This window comes from Pteropus medius, unplaced genomic scaffold, assembly GCF_902729225.1.
Source record: "Pteropus medius unplaced genomic scaffold, Ma_sr-lr_union100, whole genome shotgun sequence".
Classification (NCBI taxonomy): Eukaryota; Metazoa; Chordata; class Mammalia; order Chiroptera; family Pteropodidae; genus Pteropus; species Pteropus medius.
Window position 1 is genome coordinate 19,263,986 of NW_024344370.1, and position 6,027 is coordinate 19,270,012.

Here is a 6,027-nt window from a genome sequence, read left to right on the forward strand (position 1 = left end):
AGTTCCTGCTTTAGTTTCTCCTTGACAGTACCTCATATTTTCTTACACATTAATTTAATACCTTGAACTTTCTTTCTCTAAGTTTAAATCTTGGTTCTACCACTTATTAGTTGTGTACCCTCTGGCAAATTACTTAAGCTCTCTGAGTTTCAGTTTCCTTATCAATAAGAGCAAAATCATAATTCTTACCTCAAAAGATTTTTGAAAAATTGGTAGAAATAAAGTATGTGTATCAGGGTAAAAAGTTATTTAATCTCCCTATATTACGTCTCCTGACTCCTAAAATGTGTGTGGTAGAGGAAGGGCATTGGTGAGAACATACATTTTCATCAATAAGGAAATTTGTTTTTATTCTTTTCCCATCTGTATTAGTTTCCTGTGACTGCTATAACAAATTACCACAAACTTGATGGCTTAAAATGATATACATTGATTCCCTAATAGTTCTGGAGAGCAGAAGTCTAAAATCAGTATCATTGGCTAAAATCAAGATGTCAGCAGAGATTCACTCCCTCTGGAAGCTCTAGAGGAGAATCAACTTCTTGCTTCTTTCAGTTTCTGATTGCTGCTGGTATTATTGACTAGTATTATTGGTATTATTAGTGGCCATATCATTCCAATCTTCAAATCTTTCTCTGTTTAATCTTCACACATTTTCTTCTATGTGTGTCAAATCTCACTCTGCTTCACTTTTATAAGGATACATGTGATTGCATTTAGGGTCCACATGGATAATTCTACATCTAAAAACCACAAACTTAGCCACATCTGCATAGGACTTTGGGAGACCATTATTCAGTTACGATGTTATCCATTTCTAGGGGGGAGAGAGAGAGAGAGAGAGAGAGAGAGAGAGAGAGAGAGAGAGAGAGAGAGAGTGCACTTTTAAAGAGATAATTAAGGTAAATGAGGTCATAAAGGCAGGGCTTTAATACAGTAGGACTTGTTTCCTTATAAGAGGAGAAAGAGATACCAGGAGGGTGTGAGCACAGAGACAAGACCGTGTAAGGATACAAAAAGAAGGCAGCCCTCTGCAAATCGATGAGAAAGACCATCCCTGATGGCACCTTTATCTTGGACTTCCGGCTGCCAGAACTGTGAGAAAATACGTTTCTGTTGTTTAAGCTTTACAGGCTGTGGAATTTTATTATGACAGCAGGAGCAGATTAGTACAATGAATAAAGAGATACAGACTAAATTGCTTGATATAATAAAATGAGAAGAAATAAGTTTGAGGAGAATGACTCTGGAGGAGCCTGGCAAACAGAGTAGCAGAGAGATATAAAGGGAATCTTGAGAGAGAGGGCTGAGCAACATGGAAGTATATTTTGGAACCTGTGGAAAAAGATAATCAGTGAGAAATTCCTTGTACCAGTATGGCCAAAACACTTGGAAGAAAAAGCATGTCTAAAATTTATTTTCAAGTTGCTCACCTTGCATCAGTATAAAATCTCTGGTTCTAAATCTGGTTCTTTGCTAGACATTGCTTATACAAGTAGTTTGGGAGGAAATCAAGGGGAAGGAACAGAGTTTCTCGATTGGCTTTGTGTCAGAGGGGTTTGGGAGGGAGATTGAGATAGAAAGATTTGTGGAAGCAGGAAGTCAAAAATAGATGTAATAAAGAGACCATAATTCTGTGAGAATTCATAGAAATCACAGGGAGAGCACTGGACTTTTCCCACAATGTGTACTAGAAGACTTTTGTCAAAATTATGGAAATCTCAATGCATAGGGTAATATAAGCTGACATCTGGGTAGCATATGCAAATTTCCCAGTATAGTTTCTGATGTTTAATAAACCCAGAAAATGATGGTTTATTTTTAACCCTTTCTCTTCTTATTACTGATGAAAATAAGTAGACATGCCTAAGAGTTGAAATAGAACAAACTTTTTAATAAGTTATGGATGGATTAATATACAGCTTAATCATTTGTAGAGTTTCTAATACTCTAGCATTCAGAAAGAAAAAGAAACACTACATGTAAAAATATTGAGGTTAGGGGGCCCCTGTGGAGCAATGTGAACATTTTGTAGGTTTTAGGGAAACTAGCAGAAGAAAAATAATACTCTTCTTTTTGGCATGGTAATTAGGAACCCAAATTTAAAAATCACCCCCAAAAAGCATAATATAAAGGCCTGCCATTGGAAAGTTCTCTAAGCTTTCTCTGTTTTCAATAGCGCAACTCCATACCACAGGGAAGAAGTAAGAATTTTTTTTTCTAATTTGGCTGAACATGAAACATCTTCAAAAATGATATAAGTAAATCATATGCATTTGCCCTCTTTGAAGTTTAGCAGCCGTGAAAACACCACAAACTTACAGGTTGTGGGAGTTAATAACAGATTTCAGAGGCCTCAGGTTTTTTCTCTAGAATTCTTTGGAATGAGAGGACATATTCAGTATGTCATATGAAGAATGTATGTCATATGAAGAATGACAGTCCAGGATTTGGGGAATGTTTCTCTAGCAAAGCTTTGGGAAAACACAGCCAGCATACCCATAACCCCAAGAACTGTCATTACAAGTAATAAGTCCTCCATAAGAGCCTAGATCCTCTTTATGCAGTTACATGGATGTCACTCAGCACTTCTATCTTTACAAAGATTTGCCTTCTCCTCATTGCCATCCCCAGAGAAGTGGAAATCCTTCTAGCTATTCCTGAGTGAAGTTTTATTACAAAGCAGAAAATTATGATGAGCACCTCCAACGTAACTACTGATGAGAGAGATGTTTCTTAACTGAGTCATTCTTCCCTCAAGGGGTGAAGCAAATTCTATTTCTTTATGCTTACTTTCGAAAATTATTTCAAGACTGCTGAAAGCAGCAGAAAGAAGATCACTTGTACTTGGAAACTCATACCTTCTTGATACTTGATTTTTCATTTGACCAAAATCAGTTCTATAGTAATCCTAGTTAAGTAGCATAATCGGCTGATTGCAGATATTGCAGCAAACTCAAGAATGAAGTTTCCAGCAGGCATTATGAAAGGATTCTCCAGACTGAAACTCTGCATGAAAAAAGTTGCATTGGAAAGTAACTTTATAAAAATAAGCTTTAAAGGTTCCTAAAACTTTTATCATGGAAATATATTCAAGATGTAAGTGGGCAAAACAGAGAACCATGAATAATATAATTCTATTTTTATTTAAAAATATTTATTTTTTCAGTATGTACACACATGTACACACACACACACACGAAATGTCTGGAGGTATATATACTGAATTGCTGACAAGGGTAATCTCTTGGTTAAGTAATTATTGAAGATTTTTTTTTCTTAATTGTATTTTCTACATTTTCAATAATGAACATAGATTATACGTATAATAATTGAATAGTAATAATAGTTTTAGAGAAGCAAAGAAATTTGGCTATTCAAATCCAGTTCTTATTTTAAACTCTGGGTTTTACTACAAAATTTATGAATGTTTTTCTATGAGATTTGCCTATTTTATTACAGAGGACCACATTTGTCAAACCTCTGGTTCCTTTCTCCACTTAAAAAAATAAATTTGGTTTGTCAATTGAAAAATATTCACTGAAGACCTAATCTATCATCATGGTTCAAAACATGGACCTATTCTTTATTGCCTTAAATATGGGATTTAAAAAAAAATAGGTTACGGTAAATGTAATTGTTCCTATTTTCCAAGTTAAGAATTGAGCCTGTATTTTATGCCTTTCTTGCCATGCTAAGTGAGCCCCAGAGCGGGAGCAAGAAGCACTGGACTTCATTTCCAACAACTGTAGGGACAAAATTTGGAAACATATTTTGTTGTACCTTGTGAGGTAGTATAATTAAATCATTTCCATTTTCCAGCTGAAGAAACACATACAGAGGACATTGCTGTTCAATTAGAGATGCAAAGTAAAAAAATAACTGATGCAAATATATTTGAAAAATTTTATAACAAGAACAAATACTAGTTTTTAAAGTGCTTATACTAGACATATCCAAATATAAATAAGTAAAGTTTTAATTCTGTAATATGGTATTAATTTACATGCTTTATCCCAAAATAATGCTATTAAGGTAAATACAATTGTTCTTATTTTCCAGGTCAGATATTGGGGCTTAGAGATGTAACTGACTTGATAAATAAAATAAAATGAGAAAGAATAAAATAAGATACAAGATAAAAGTACAACAAAATTTTAAAAATAAAAACAGGGAGATGATGTCAGCAAGATGGCAAGCTAGGAGGTCTCAATGCTTGTCTCGCCCACAAAAACTACAAAAAGAACAAATAAACTATAAACTGACAAACAAAGCTCTAGAAGGCTGTGTACCACAACAAAGAAGCAGCAGAAACCCTGAGGAGCTCAAAAACTAAAAATGGCCACAAAGAGTAGGAAGCATTTTACCTATGTCATCCCAGCCCACAGTCCAGAGAGCTTGACACCAGAAAGGATCCCCTTAGAAGGCTTTTACTCAATGGGGAAGAGGAGAGCAGGAGAGAGAACCTCAGCAAGTCACACCACCATGGATGTTTTTAGCCTTTGTAACTAGGACTTCCAACATCTTCACCAACACTGAATCCAGCTGATGGAGGTTCCTAGAGCCTCCACTGCTGCATCTCCTCCTTGGAACTAGAGCTGTCACTGCAGTGAGACCTGCTCCTGGGGGCCCCAGTTGCTGCTGTGCCCAGATCCCTGGAATTAGGACACTACGAATTAAAACCCAAGACCAGATAGGTTCACTGGTGGAGTCTACATAACATTTAAAGGAGAATTAATGTCAATGCTTCTCAAACTCTTCCAAAATATTGAAGAAGGAAAATTTCCAAACTCATTTAATGAGATCAGCATTACCTTGATACTGAAGCCAGTCAAGAACATTAAAAGAAAAAAAAAATTATAGGCCAATACCCCTAATGAATATAGCTGCAAAAGTTCTCAAGAAAATACTAGCAAACTGAATTCAAAAACACAGAAAAAGGATTATATACCACATTCAAATGGGATTTACCTCTGAGATGCAAGGATGGTTCAAAATACACAAAAATCAATGAATGTGATACACCTCATTTCAAAAGATGCAGGAAAACCATTTGACAAATTTCAACATCTTTTCACGATAAAAACCCTTAACAAATTAGGTATAGAAAAAATGTACCTCAACATAATAAAAGCTATATATGACAAGCTCTCAGCTATCATCATACTCAAAAGTGAAAAGTTAAAAACCTTTTTATAACATCAAGAACAAGGCAAGGATGCTCATTCTCACCACTTCTATTTAACATAGTAATGGAAAATTTAGCCACAGCAATTAGGTATGAAAAATAAATATAAGGCATCCAAATTAGAAAGGAGGACAAAAAATTTTCTGTTTACAAATGATATGAACTTGTAAATACGAGATCATAAAGACTCCACCAAAAGAATGAATGGACTTAAGAAAGTTGATGGACAACGGCCATGCCACCCTGAACAAGCCCGATCTTGTCTGATCTCGGAAGCTAAGCGGAGTTGGGCCTGGTTAGTACTTGGATGGGAGACCACCTAGGAAGACCAGGTGCTGTAGGCATAAAGATAAAAAAGAAAGTTGCTAGATATAAATTCAACCTACAAAAACCAGTTTTTCTATACACTAACAACAGACTATTTGAAAAAAAAATAATAATGCAATTCCATTTACTATTGCATCAAAAACCATAAAATAATTAAGAATAACTTCAATCAAGAAGATGAAAGACCTACACACTGAAAACTTTAACAGATTGATGAAAGAAACTGAAAAAGACACAAATAAAAAAGTATCCTATGATATGGTTAATTAATATTGTTAAAAATTCATAATATCCAAAGCAATTGATAGATTAAATGCAATCTCTATCAAAATCCCAATAGCATTTTCACAGAAACATAAAAAAAAAAACTATCTTAAGATTGTATTGCTGAGAGTAAATCTTAAGTGTTCTCACCAAGAAAAAGTTAATTATGTGATAATGTGTTAATTATTTTGATTTTGGTAATTATTTCACAATGTGTATATATATATATATTAAATCATCTTGTACAC

General features: G+C 34.6%; 1 pseudogene; it reads left to right on the plus strand.

The window, feature by feature from the left end:
• Positions 1-5,413: 5,413 nt before the first annotated feature.
• On the plus strand, positions 5,414-5,532 carry LOC120608447 (uncharacterized; annotated as a pseudogene).
• The last annotated feature ends 495 nt before the right edge of the window (positions 5,533-6,027 follow it).